At 37.7% G+C, this 14,878-nt stretch overlaps 1 protein-coding gene across 3 annotated transcripts in view; it reads left to right on the top strand.

Moving 5' to 3' along the window:
• The window catches only part of CSMD3 (CUB and Sushi multiple domains 3), a 1,076,690-nt gene that overhangs the window by 843,529 nt on the left and 218,283 nt on the right, over positions 1 to 14,878 (top strand). The gene's annotated exons all lie outside the window — the stretch shown is intronic.

Below are 14,878 nucleotides of genomic sequence, written 5' to 3'. Positions count from 1 at the left end.
GGCATGTTTCTCCTTGGATTTATCCTGTATGGGACTGTCTGTGCTTCCTGGACTTGATTAACTATTTCCTTTCCCATATTAAGGAAGTTTTCAACTATAATCTCTTCAAATATTTTCTCAGTCCCTTTCTTTTTCTCTTCTTCTTCTGGGACCCCTATAACTCAAATATTGGTGCATTTAATGTTGTCCCAGAGGTCTGAGACTGTCCTCAATTCTTTTCATTCTTTTTTTCTTTATTCTGCTCTGCAGTAGTTATTTCCACTATTTTATCTTCCAGGTCACTTATCCACTCTTCTGCCTTAGTTATTCTGCTATTGATTCCTTCTAGAGATTTTTAAATTTCATTTATTGTGTTCATCATTGTTTGTTTGCTCTTTAGTTCTTCTGGGTCCTTGTTAAATGTTTCTTTTATTTTCTCCATTCTGTTTCCAAGATTTTGGATCATCTTCACTATCATTACTCTGAATTCTTTTTTGGGTAGACTGCCTATTTCCTCTTCATTTGTTTGGTCTGGTGGGTTTTTACCTTGCTGCTTCATCTGCTGTGTGTTTCTCTGTTTTCTCATTTTACTTAACTTACTGTTTTGGGGGTCTGCTTTTTGCCGGTTGCAGGTTCGTATTTCCTGTTGTTTTTGGTGTCTGCACCCAGTAGCTAAGATTGGTTCAGTGGGTTTTGTAGGCTTCCTGGTGGAGGAGACTGGTGCCTGTGTTCTGGTGGATGAGGCTGGATCTTGTCTTTCTAATGGGCAGGACTGCTTCCAATGATGTGTTTTGAGGTGTCTGTGACCTTATTGTGATTATAGGTAGCCTCTCTTCTGATGGGTGGCATTGTGTTCCTGTCTTGCTAGTTGTTTGGCATGGGGTGTCCCGTGCTGTAGCTTGCTGGTTGTTGAGTGGAGCTCAGTCTTAGCATTGGGATGGAGATCTCTGGGAGAGCTTTCACCGTTTGATATTACATGGAGCCAGTCGGTCTCTGGTGATCCAATGTCCTGAACTTGGCTCTCCCAGCTCAGAGGCACAGGCCTAACACCTGGCTGGAGCACCAAGACCCTGTCAGCCATATGGCTCAGAAGAAAAGGGAGAAAAAGAGAAAGAAAGAAAGAAAGAAAGAGAGAGAGAGAGAGAGAGAGAGAGAGAGAGAGAGAGAGAGAGAGAGAGAGAGAGAGAGGAAGGAAGGATGAAAAAATAAATAAAATAGAATAATGTTATTAAAATAAAAAATTAAAATATTAAACATTTAAAAAAAATAAAAGGTAAGGAAAACCAAAAAAGAAAGAAGGGAGTGACCAAATCAATAAAGAAATCTACCAATGATAATAAAATCTAAATACTAAACTAAGATAAACATAAAACCAGAAACAAATTAGATGCAGAAAGCAAACCCCAATTCTGTGGTTGCTCCCAAAGTACACTGCCTCAATTTGGGGGTGATTCGTTGTCTATTCAGTTATTCCACAGATGCAGGATACTTCAAGTTGATTGTGGAGATTTAATCCACTGCTCCTGAGGCTGCTGGGAGAAATTTCCCTTTCTCTTATTTGTTCACACAGTTCCTGGGGTTCAGCTTTGGATTTGGCCCTGCCTCTGCGTGTAGGGCATCTGTTCTTCATTCAGACAGGATGGGCTTAATGTAGCCACTGATTAGGGGTCTCTGGCTCACTCTGGCTGGGGGAGGATAGGGTATGGAATATGGGACGAGTCTGCAGGGTCAGAGGCCAAAGTGACATTGCAACAGTCTGAGGTGCGCCATGTGTTCTCCTGGGGAAGTTGTCCCTGGATCACAGGACCCTGGCAGTGGCAGGCTGCACAGGCTTCCAAGAGGGGAGGTGTGGATAGTGACCTGTGCTTGCACCCAGGCTTCTTGGTGGCTGCAGCAGCAGCCTTAGCGTTTCATGCCTGTCTCTGGGGTCCCCACTGATAGCCACGGCTCGCGCCCGTATCTGGAGCTCGATTAGTTGGTGCTCTGAATACCCTCTCCTTGAACACCCCGAAACAATGGTCTGTTGCCTCTTAGGCAGTTCCAGACTTTTTCCCGGACTCCCTCCCAGCTAGCTGTGGCCCACTAACCCCCTTCAGGCTGTGTTCACGCAGCCAACCCCAGTCCTCTCCCTGGGATCTGACCTCCGAAACCGGAGCCTCAGCTCCCAGCCCCCACCTGCCCCGGTGGCTTAGCAGACAAGCCTCACAGGCTGGTGAGTGCTGGTCGGCACCAGTCCTCTGTGCGGAAATCTCTCCACTTTGCCCTCTGCACCACTGTTTCTGTGCTCTTCTCTGTGGCTCCAAAGCTTCCCCCCAGCCACCCGCTGTCTCCACCAGTGAAGGGGTTTCCTAGTGTGTGGAAACTTTTCCTCCTTCACAGCTCCCTCCGAGAGGTGCAGGCCCTGTCACTGTTCTTTTGTCTCTGTTTTTTCTTTTTTCTTTTGCCCTACCAAAGGTACGTCGGAGTTTCTTGCCTTTTGGGAAGTCTGAGGTCTTCTGCCAGCGTTCAGTAGGTGTTCTGTAGGAGCTGTTCCACATGTAGATGTATTTCTGATGTATTTGTGGGAAGGAAGGTGATCTCCACATCTTACTCCTCCACCATCTTGAAGGTCTCTCCTGTATTGTGGCTTTAGTGTGTGTAGAGACACGTGTGGTATTGATTTATATTTTCGGTATGTCTGAGACAAGATTCCCCCCAATATTTCCCCATAAGGGGCAACATTGGACCACATGGTCAGGCAATTGGCAGTGGCCCAAAGGTCTATAGAAATGTTCAGCTGAGCTGGTTGTTGATAAGGGCAGTCAGTGTAAAGTTGACTGCCCAAAGTTTGGGCAGTTGTACTAATCATTGAATCTTTTATCAGAGATGTCTTAGTTAAGGTATTAAAAGCAACAGCTCGCTAGGAAGTTCAATCATGTGTGATGATGGTGGCCATACTGTCTATAACATGTAGAAACTTTCTTTGCTATTCACTCAGGATCCCAAGAAGCTCCTCTGGTAGCTAAGGGGTTCAGAAGAGTAGTGACTACCTGAAAAAACATGCCATCTGTCAAGGAACTAAGGACAGGGAAGGCCACACCTTCATACAGGTGGGATATTCCAGAGGGCCTAGGTTTGGCTATAATATATATGTATCATTTCCATTTTAGGAAGGGGGCCTTAGTAGCCATATGAAACTTACAGGGTGCTACCTCCATGATCCAAGGCATAATGGGCAGGTGGATACAGAGTGCCATGGTCTCAGAGCCTGTGAGAGCCTCTGCTTCCAGGAGATCCCAGTATGCAGCATTGTTGCTGTGATGGCATATGGCATAGGGCTTCAGGAGGGAGCTTCTTGCATCAGAAGTCCATGGGCAACTTATGGCTATTATGGTTGCTCCAGTGACTCCAAGAGGCATGAGAGGAGGTTGCTAAAGCCTTTACAGTGTAGGAGTCTCTGGGGGCAGCACCAGTTGTACTAAAATTTGTAAATATTCTAGAGGCTTTTTTGTAGGAGGCTCCATTCAAGGTAGGCCAGTTTACTAGTAACAGGATAAATGGGCTTAATTAAAATTATAAATGAAAACTATGTTGCCCTCAAAATCCAAAAATTACTAAAAGATTTTGAGCTTGTTTTAACATTGTGGTGCCATGAGGGTCGATAGTTCTTTCTTAATGGTGTCAAGGATGGAGTGGCTTTTGACTGATCAGTTAATTTCTCAGGATTTAACTGAGGTGATAGGGCATTCTGTCATGTGTAGGGAAATGAAACCTCCCCCATTTTGTAAGTTCTTTTGTATATGTTTGTCTTGAATGATTGTGGCAAATGAATCTCCTTGAAGGAAGATGTGGTGTCACCTGTGCCCATGGAGGAAGTTGGATGCAGTTACCATCTTGCCTACCAAGACAGTGTGCAGGGGCTAGGCTGTTGAAAACCTCATGGGTAGCCAGGTAGAGTTGTCCCTTCAAAGTGGAAAGCAAAAAGCATATCCATCAAAGTTGAAGGCAAACTGTAGCTGAGAGGCTTTTGAAGTTGGCATTTAGCAGGTGATATAAGCCAAATCAATAGTAGCACAACGTTACCAGCTAGTGATTAGATAGGGCCAGTAATTTCAATAGTATTGATAACGGGGCCCTTAATGGGTGCAACAACAGAATTAAGGTTGCAGTAAACTACTGTGAGGTACCATTCATTTTTCCCAGGTTTAAGAACAGCCAAAGTGGCTATTAAATGAAGAAGTAGTGGAGATAAATATCCCTTCTCTAAATGTCTTTTACAATGGGCTTCAATCTTTGAAGACCCTGGTTTTTTTTGTTTTTTTCTGGTATGCGGGCCTCTCACTGTTGTGGCCTCTCCCGTTGCGGAGCACAGGCTCCAGACGCGCAGGCTCAGCGGCCATGGCTCACGGACCTAGCCACTCCGCGGCATGTGGGATCTTCCCGGACCAGGGCACGAACCCGTGTCCCCTGCATCGGCAGGCAGACTCTCAACCACTGCGCCACCAGGGAAGCCCTGAATACCCTGTTTTAATATACAGTGAACCATATTAACTATTTTAATTGTGACGAAAAGTCCAAGGGATCTCAATTTGTTAGCCTGTTGTAAATGCCAAAGATATAGTTTAATTTATTATGTTTTTGGTTAGAGCTTCTTCCATGACCACTATGGGATATTTAGGCAGTGCAATAGTTCTGATGATTAAAATGAAGCATACTTATTTGTTCACTACTTTATATTTCACAACTCCTCTAGATTATAGGGTGTGCCCTCCTTATTTAAATTTAGTGGGATCCCCAGGAATAACTATAACTTGAGCCTCTGTTTTGATTAAAGTCATGAGGGCTTGTCAGTTGGTGCATTTCAGTAAATATTAAAAGTTAATTCAAAACTCATGTTGTAGAGGTGCAAAAGCCAATTTGAGACATTTTACATTTTCACTTTATAAATTATTGTAGTAAAATTTAGATTTCTAATTGGGTCAAATTGCGAACCTCCCTTTCAATTAGTTTATTTGTTTGTTTATTGGTTACTGGATATACTTTGGAGGAGGGAAGATCTCTTTACTCTGCTCATATTTATGTTTCTTCCTCCGTAGTGTCAAATCTGTATCATCAAGGTTAGGGACCTCCACCATAACAATTGTTGCTTTATAGGGTTTAAGCATGAGGCATTTAAGTAGGGTTTGAATTACCTCCTTAGTTTTGCCACATAGGTGCCATAAATGTTTTATTCTGTAAGCTTGAGGATCAAGATCTTTGTTGCAAAGAAGCCTGAGCAGCAGTAATAGCAAAAGTATTTTTATAGAGCAGTGAATCATCTGCTTTTAGGAGTGTAGACCTCAGCATGCCACATGGTAACTGCTCTTGCACACAATTGGCCACCCAATGGGACCATATATTTCACAGAGTATCAGTATTTTTCCTGAGAACTCTATAGAAGAAGGGCCATTGCCTGGTTGTGACCCACAACCAACAGTCACAGAGTAATAGTCATTTCTCTGAACTGAGCATTACTCATAGCTTATGCTGGAATCAAGATACGTGATTCAGCCTGAGGCACATGGATAGGTCCAGGCTAAGATACACAACCCAGAGTCACTTTGAGGAGGGCCTTAACTCTTTTTTCTAAATGTCAATTATGAAAACTTCTGATGTAGTTTGATTAAATATTTGATAAAGATTCATTGGAACTCAGCAAATGTAGCACAAAGCAGCACAGCTCAAAATGCAAGATTGCTAGCAGGTAACAGAGCCAGTTACTAACTCAAAGCAAAAAAAGAGTCTGGTGGTCGTTGCCTAGACACCCTCTTTACTGCATCCATTGTTGTGCTTACCCTATAGTAGTTGGTTTGGATTTTGAGACTAATGGCACCACACAAACACCAAGGAAGTATGCTTTTTATTTCTCACGTAATGAGGCTTTCTTGGGAGAACAAGGCAGCCTCCCAAACAGGTCCAAAATGACATAAGAGAGCAGGGAAAGGACATGGACTTTTGGGGTTTTATTGTGGTTACAAGGTGATAGTGGGGTGAGGGTTCCTATGTTCAGATCAGTGCATTCATGGTTTGAACTTTCCACTAGTGCCCTAGGAGAGGGAGAACTCAGGCTTTCTAACCAGCTTGCCCAGATATGAAGCCTAAGGGGAAGGCGGGTGGGGGGGCGGTCTTGAAAGCTGTCAGCAGTCAAACATCAGAACATGGTTTCAGACCCTTTAATACAAGCTGTAATTTATAAAGCCGTAATTCATAAACTGTATAATATCTTATATGTTGATGTATATCATGTATATAAGTTCCTATTGCTATTATATTCTTTCCCCACTTTAAGCAAAATTATTTCCTTTTGGACTCCAAGACAATAACTATAATATTCTCTAGAATATGATTAGCTGAATTTTCAAAATAACAGTCAAAAGGTCTAACAGGTCATTATGATAAATGTATATTTGCATTCACTGTGTAATGGGTGTCAAGGTTGATGTTTCACATTTCTTTCATTTTTAAAATCAGTTATAGGAAATTTATACTTAATAATTCAAAAGAAAACTATGAAAACTATAGCACAGGAACATCAGGCTAGACATTTTACAACCATTTATTTAAAGGGTGGTTATAAACTAATAGGTTTCACCCTATTAGTATTTGTCCCATTCATGTTTGCTTTTATTTTTTGCTTTATTTTACCAAGATGATAAGTTCAGTAGTTGCCCCATCAGGTGTTTAATACCAGTTGGCATCAGCTTGCCGAATATTATTTTGAAATATGGTTTAAAGTCATAAAGTCAATGATGGTAACAATAATAAACTGATTGAAGAGAAGAATTGATAGTGATTGTGGAATAGTGGAAAATAAGCTGAATTGGGAGTCTAACGGTCTGGATTATAGTCCTTTATCTGCCTCTGATTGGCCATATGACCTTGAGCAAGTTGTTTGAGTTTTCTGGACCTCATTTTCTTGATCTATAAGATGAAAAGCTTTGATACAGTGGTCTCCAAGGACCTTCCCAGTTCAAACAAATATGTGAAATTTACTTTTAAATTCAAAGAGCTTGTTCCTGGCAGCTAGAGAAGTAATGTATTGGAAAGTACTACCAACTTTTCTGAAATTCAAGAGTCTGCTCATAGAATTACATGGATTTGTGTAATTTCAGTTAATTCTAAAGATAACTATATATTTAACATAAATTCTGAATCTTTTATGTTCCTGAAGAAGTAAAATAAATTAGATAACAATGACATGTTACCTTCTTCTTTTATATTTTCTTTCTTTCTTTTTCTTCTTTTTCTGTTTTTTTTCAGTGTATCAGAATATCCTTGACTGTCATCTTTGCCTTTGTCACCTCTATCATTAACGTTCCATAAGTACTTTTAAGGGCACTTTCCATTTTTCATTCACTACAGATATTAGGAAATTAATTTCTTACTCTATTCCCCTACTGGTATTTGGGTACAAAATAATTCCTTTGATGATGTTGAATATTCATATACAGGGAGAAAATATTACCTAGAAAATTTTACTGTAAAATTGATGGTCTTCCCTTAAGAACTTGATATGAGAGAAATTTGAAATAATGAAAAGAAAAGAAAAAAACAGTATAGTTCCATATAGGTATTCATAACATTTTCTGGAAAACTTTCTATGGAGAAGTCATTAAATACAGCCTTTTTCAGTGTTTCATTATTCTGTCATGCAGAATCACATTTGTAATATTTCATACTCTGACAGATTAAAGCTAGTGGATAAATGATTCACAAAAGCACACAGCATGCCACAGGCAGAGTCTTTTGTAAACATGGAACACTCATCATTTTTGACACTCTCCCACTGTTACTTCAGGATAGTATAATGATCTCTAATTGTACACTGCAAATCCAGTGCTGATTACAATTAAAATACAAATGTTTATTTTTTTCTGTTTCCGTGACTCGTGTGATTTATCTGCTTTAGACCTAACAAAACGGAAGTTTGAAATAATTCATTCATTTGAAAACTAAGTAAGTTGTATTTCAGATAAGTTAAAAGATTGATAGTGTTTATTTTGTGGTTGGCATACAAACACATGGTACACATCACACACTATAAAAGAGTTGTCCCAGTCCCTGAGTTAAGGATCCAACTAGTATTCTCCTACAGTTTATGCTAACTCTTAATATTTCAGCCTAGCTGCTTTTGCTGAGAAGGGGAAACTCTAAAACAGATGTGTAACTGGAATGATTTCTAAATTCATTGAGGCTGTGTTATCTACTAAAATGCCAAACTAAATAACAGAGTTTCATCTGTCATATTTCTTCTCTTAGCAGCCTTTTATATAACATATGTTTTTAAATCTAGTATAATATTAATTTCATTGTAACAGGAGTTGCCAATTAAAATTCAAATCAAAAGCATTAACTTAATGGCAGATAACATAAATGAGATCAGGATGTAGGTATAGTCAGTAAGAAATTGTACCATGTTGAACTAAAGAACTATGCCTTCTTGAAAACAGTTAAATTCCAAAATGTTTAAAACACAGTATGGTCCAAACAAAACTCATCTATGGAATGATTTGATTTTCAATTTAATATGTTTGCTGTGTTTAGTTAAAAGATACGGAAACTTAATGACTTCCTTTCCCTTTTTCCTATCCCTTTGCTCCTGTCCACCATCTCTAAATTCATAAAAATGTGCTACTATTAATTCTAACCTCATTGTGGGTTGATATCTGTATCATATTGCTCGTGAGTGGCAATTAGTCACTAGTTGGATCAATTATTTATTCAAACAGTAGTATACACTCAGCCTTGAGCTAGAATCTGAGTATAGAGGTTATGTAAACAATGGTTCCTGCCTTTTAGGAGGGCATAAGAAAGGAACTAGATAACTAAAGAGTTTATTTTAAAAGAATGTGAAAACTGCTATAATAGGTGTTTGTGAGGGTGTTAAGGAAAAACAGATGAGAAACACCTAAGGCAGACTGGTGGCAGGTTTGGGAGATGGGGGTCACAGTGTCAGAAACATTTACCTGATGATATGGTGTGTGTGAGCCACTTGAAGAACAATATTACAGCCAGAGAAAATGACACAGGCAAAGGCATAGACATATGGTAAATGGTTTCTGAAAGGAACTGCATAATTTTCTCTCTGGGTGAAGAGCAAAGCACTACTCAGAAACTAATATGCTTGAAACTGGAGAGGCAGACAGAGACCAGATTATGGAAGACTTTCTATGCCATATTTATATCAATTCAAAAATTCTTAGTCCTACCTAGCTTCAGAGAGACATTTTCTAGCCTACAATATCTGATGTCCAAGGAAACAGAAATGCTTAATTGGTTTCATTAGCATATACTCCAGTTGAACAGTCAGACAATAGTGGGGATAATAGCCACCCAATACGAACCGGCGCAGCCAATCCACTTGTTTGAATTTTGAATATTTTTGTGCTGTGGGCAATCTCCTGGACAATCCCACATTTCTCTGGCCACCCGGCCCTTCCCCTAGCCCTTCCTCTCAGCAACTAAAGGAGTAATATCTAGCCTAACATCAATTTTGGCTGGTCTATGTCCATGTCATATTGATTAAATATTTTGAGTCGTTCAGTAAATATAATTGAATACATTCAAACACACACACACACACACACATACACACACACACTTAATGTCTCAAATTCTGCTAATGGGAGTGAGAAGAAAATAGGGTGCTATGAGAGAGAATAATGGAAGGATCAAACTTAGCTTAGGTACATTAGTGAAGATTGCAATATTCTGTAAACTGAAAGATAAGTAGGAGGTTGAACTGTACCGTGTATGCTACCGTGTATTCTACCGTGTAGAAATTAATGAAGCTATTTAAGCAGGGGAATAACACAGCCTGGTGGACATTTTAGGTATAATGTTGATGGCAGGGCATGAGTGGCTGTCTGAGAGGCACAGGATTAGAGACAATGAGAGGACTAATTTGGGCAGTGTGAGAAGGGAGGAAAACATTGTTCGTAGGAGATATTAGAGGTGGATAAAATCTGTGTAGTTAGTATTCTAGAGTAATTCATGGTCTGGACAGAGAATGATGGAAGCAGACATATGAGTAGAAAGGGCCAAGTGATAGCACAGAGGCAATGACACCTGGAGCCAAAGCCCTTCCTTTCTGTTCAGAAATTCAGTGTTGTCAAACTTTAGGAGATTGGTTCACATTGATTCCCACTCACCAAACCCAGAGGAGACTGATTTAAAAATCACAATGCCAATTAACCAATTTATTGTGAGAGAATATCCAGCAAACTTACCAGTCCTGGCCATTTGTTTAGAACCCTCTATTTTGGTGAATAAATCTATTCTTTGGACAAATGAATATAATTATCTATCAAATTATAGATCAGAAGTTTATTGAATTAGTTAAAGATATCAGAAAGGGAGATAGATGTACTTATGGAAAATTTATATCAAACTACTATGGCTGGAAGAAATATTCTTACCTACACTAAAAGGAATTTCTTTCTTAGAATTCACTACACCAACCTTTCCCAAAGTATCAGGAGGAAACATTAGTACATGAGGGTGGGGGGCAGGGGCAGAAAACCCCCAAAAGTGTGTGAACATTGGGTTAGAAAAGTTTGAAAGGGCTTTTGGATTATTTCCTCTAAGCCTTCTCGGAACATTTAATATGCCAATGTACATATTATTTATGTGTATGTGTGTATATGTACATTCATATATATTTGGTTAGCCTCTTTTATTAAGGTTGCAGCCCAGTGAAAATATTGAACTAATGTGTAAGCGCTTTGTGGTCGAAGATTGTATTTTTTATTATTTCAAGAGGCTGACAATCCTTGGCACATTTCTGAAAAGCTCAATATATATTTATTGACTGTGTGAATGATTGGATTAATAAAAGAATCAAGTAACCCTTTATACTGCATGGGGATGACACATTCTTATTTTTTTTCTAGACTCTTATCTACTGTATTTAGTAACCAAAAGATTAGTTTACTCATGTTTCAATCAGCCAAGTGCTTTCTTAGTTGATAACTTCATTTTAATATTCATAAAGTTACCCTACTCCTAATTTATTAAGGAAAGTCTTACAGCTGATTATTTTTGCAGACAACTGACATCATGTTATGTTGTTGATTCTAACTTATTTTACTTGGCTACCAATTGAAAAATTTTAAACACAGCTATTAAAGTAAGCCTGGTAAACAAAAATCATAATTTTTTAAATTATAAGAATGACATTTGTTCAGTTGAAGGAGGATCTTTAAAGTTACAAAAATCTTATTTTTATTGGCAGTGTCATTACCTGTCTTTGGATTTCTTGGAAATAATGATATATGTTTTTATTGAGAATTTTTAGTCTAAACTGAAATTCTTCAAAGTTGTAATGCTATTAGAATCCTACAGCATGTTCTGTGACCCATAGTTCCTACCTAAGTATTTCAATTAATTGTCTGGAGAAATATTTTGTGAAGTTCTTATATGGAATTATATAATTCTCGTGTCACAAATTCAAATGTTCAATATATTTAACTTCCCATCTTATTCATAGTTTTATCTAAGGGTCTAAAGTTTAGAGAATGCCAGGCCAGAGTGAAGATGGCGAGTTTGGGAGCAGGGCAGAGGAAAGTAAGAAATGAGGAAAGGTTAAGGATGTAGCGTTTAGTCCTGTAGTATCCACAGAAAGCATCCTCATTTCCTTCTGGTCAAACTGCCAGTGCAGAATTTGCTGCTCCATCACCCTTCACCTGATTTCTCCCAAGATACATCTGAATGCCTAGGTGTGAAGGACTATGTCAAAGACTGATGCTCATCTGAATTTCTTTCAACAATTGAGGCCTAAGTACCTCCTAATCCCACTCAAAGTTGCCTCTAAGGGTTTGGTCTAGAGAGGACTGTGTGTAGATGCTCACCTTGGAGACTCTCATCAGTGACCAACTTGTGTGCTTGCCTGTGGACACTCCTCTCTTCCTTTCCAGTGTAGGAAATCTTCTACCCAGTATGTTGTGGTACAAGAGGAATAGGATAGGGGAATAACTCCACCTGTTAGCCAAGCATATTTCTAAATATTTTTTATTTTGATGCCCAGACTTCATATCTGAAGCTCAAAAGATGTGAAATTGACCATTATTTCTATTTTGTCCTGTCATCCATCCCCTGAGGTAAGGTAGAAGGACTAGAATTCGAATCCTATGCTGGAGAAGGGTGCAAGGTGCAATGTTATAATTTCTCAAGTACATATCCATTGTATAAGTTATAATTGATTGATAGATTAATATTTATATTCTTTTTATTTAAAAATGGGTTTTTAAATACTATCTCCTGCATTTACTTTCATATTTAATGAGGGTTCGAGTCTAGCCATATCCATTTAAACCTAAAATATATCCTCTGCTGTAAGATGACAAACTTTATAGCTACGTGAGCTGGGTTCCAGTCTTAGAGAGTAAGACTATATGCCTTATCACTACTGTAACCTCAGGCAAAGCATTTATCCTCTCTGGGACAATCTTATATAAAACAGGGATAATTATATTTGCCCCATCCTAATCCATATGATTTTTGTGAGCATAAAACAGTGATGTGTGTATGTGCGCACGTACACAACCATATTGTTAATTGTAGGGCTCCACGTAAAGGTTAGTTATAATCGTTTCAATATTTGTTTTCTCATTGGTTAATTTTAAGGGATATAATATTTAAGAACTCTATTTTAAATATATTTTTGGGTACTGAACAAATATTTGGTTCTATTTATTTTCTTCAGATAATAGACACTCTTCTATCCTGGGGAAGTACATACATGTTTCATTAATAGTATTTCATAGAACATTTATCTCTAATTAGAGCTTACTGTACTTGGACAGCAACTTTGACTATACCAGAATACTTTATTTAATGAAATCCGAGCTCTACAAGGTACTGATCACTAACTTTCATCTATCTGGTGATTGATCTCCACACTAATTTGCTAAGTTCTTCTAAAATTTTCTGAATTGTTTGCCTTCTTTTTTGCTGATTTCTGCTCTAATTGTTCAGTGGATTTTCTGTTTGAAAAATAAAGTCCACATTCACAGTTCTTACTTTATTTATAAAGTATATCATTAGACATTTTCTTCCAGCTGTCTACAACTCATTTTTCTTCATAATATTTAAAACATAATCATCCTCCACATTTTTTCTGCTTTAAAATTTTAATTTCTATTTACTTCGGAAACAATATGATATCTGGGATTTGTTTCCAAACAATCCCAGGGACTGGGGCTGGGGTAGTTTATGTGGGTGAAACTAGACTTTTCATGAGTAGATAATTTAAATTTTTCTGTATGGAAATGTCTTTAAAAAGCAATTGATCTTTCAAAGGATTCTATTTTTAAAAAGAATGGAATAAAAAAATATATAAAAATCTATACCTTTAATTTATTTTAATCCCCAGCTTGCACTACCAAGAGTTGACTGAGGAATTGCCTAGGATAGTTTTCCCACTGAGGCAGTTTGCTGTGTGATATGATTATATAAGTTACTTATTCTATTATAACTTAGATTTTCTTAGATTTAAGTAGGTATGATATCTTTTTAGATGCTAAAAGACCAAGTCCTAGCCCTTAGACAGTCAGTTAACAAACTGAGTGAAGCTGGATGAGTCATTTAACATCTCTTGGTCTCAGTTTCCTCATCTCTGAAAATGAGGGCATTGAAAAAATATTTCTAGGGACATCTTTCACTGTGAATTCCTTTATACTTTGGTTATATCTTGGCCTATCTATTTATTATGTTCTATTTCCCCTGACTACTCTGGTGGTTAGTAGAGGTGCATTTTCATCCCAGTTCTGCCACTGACTTGCTGGTTAATTTGATCAAGTTACTTACTCAAGTTTCTTCCTCTGAAGAAATAACGATCCCAGCCCAATGGCTTTCTAGTGAGAATCAGGAATCTGCTGAGATTTATTTATTTAGAGCATTTAGCATAGTACATGACATGTACAAAATGCTCAGTTAACTAATATTTGCAATAGCATCACCTCTCTTAGGCCATTTTTTTTCTTGGCTATATATATGTGTATATATATATTTTTTTTTCTATTCACTATATTTCATAGATCATGGTTCAGAAGACAGGAAATAGAATTCTACAAAATATTTCAGGACGTAGAATTTTTTTATAATTTATGCTGCAGTGGTGAAAGTAGCAAAATTATAGTCATTGAAAAGCAAGTTTAAAAGATAAACATCACTTATTTTGATTGATCTATGTTGCATACTATCTGTGCAGTAAATGTTACTTGTTTACAAATAATGTCATGGTAAGTAAAGGCATATATCTGATTTTAGTTGGTTGAATGTCCCTGTTTACTCAAGTGAACTGACTTGTTAATTTATATGATGATGTGCCTAGAACAGCCATGTCCTGGCATAGCGTGGAATGATGTTACATGTGCATAGGTTAGTTGTTTGAGCTCTCAAGCCAGTAATTAAAGAAAAAATGCAGTATTTAAACAAGCAACATATGTACGATATAATTACCAGACAATCCATTGCTATGTGAAAGTGCTGAAAACAGCCTCTTAAAGAGTTAAAGCTGTCATTACAAATGTATTAAAACCTCAATAAAATCTTGCCTTTCCACCAAGTATTTTGCAAGAAAGTTATATGTGTTAGATTATGTAGTCATTTCCTTGTTTAAGAAATTCTAAAGAAATTTAATCACAAAATTTTACTAATATAGAAAACATGGTTTCATTTTTGTCTGCTCTTAATTTTTTAAACCATATGCATACATTTTGAGAAATGATATAAAGCTTACTTTAAAAAATAACGATTTTCTCACATCAGCTCTGTTATTCTTCAATTAAAGATCCTCGTATCTTCAAGAAACTAAGAGTGTATTGGTATGATGTACATATTTTAAATTTTCTTCCCAACAACATATTAAAAACTTGAATTC

The sequence above is a fragment of the Lagenorhynchus albirostris genome, chromosome 17, assembly GCF_949774975.1.
Source record: "Lagenorhynchus albirostris chromosome 17, mLagAlb1.1, whole genome shotgun sequence".
In the NCBI taxonomy this organism is placed as follows: Eukaryota; Metazoa; Chordata; class Mammalia; order Artiodactyla; family Delphinidae; genus Lagenorhynchus; species Lagenorhynchus albirostris.
This window is presented reverse-complemented; position numbering and strand designations above follow the sequence as displayed.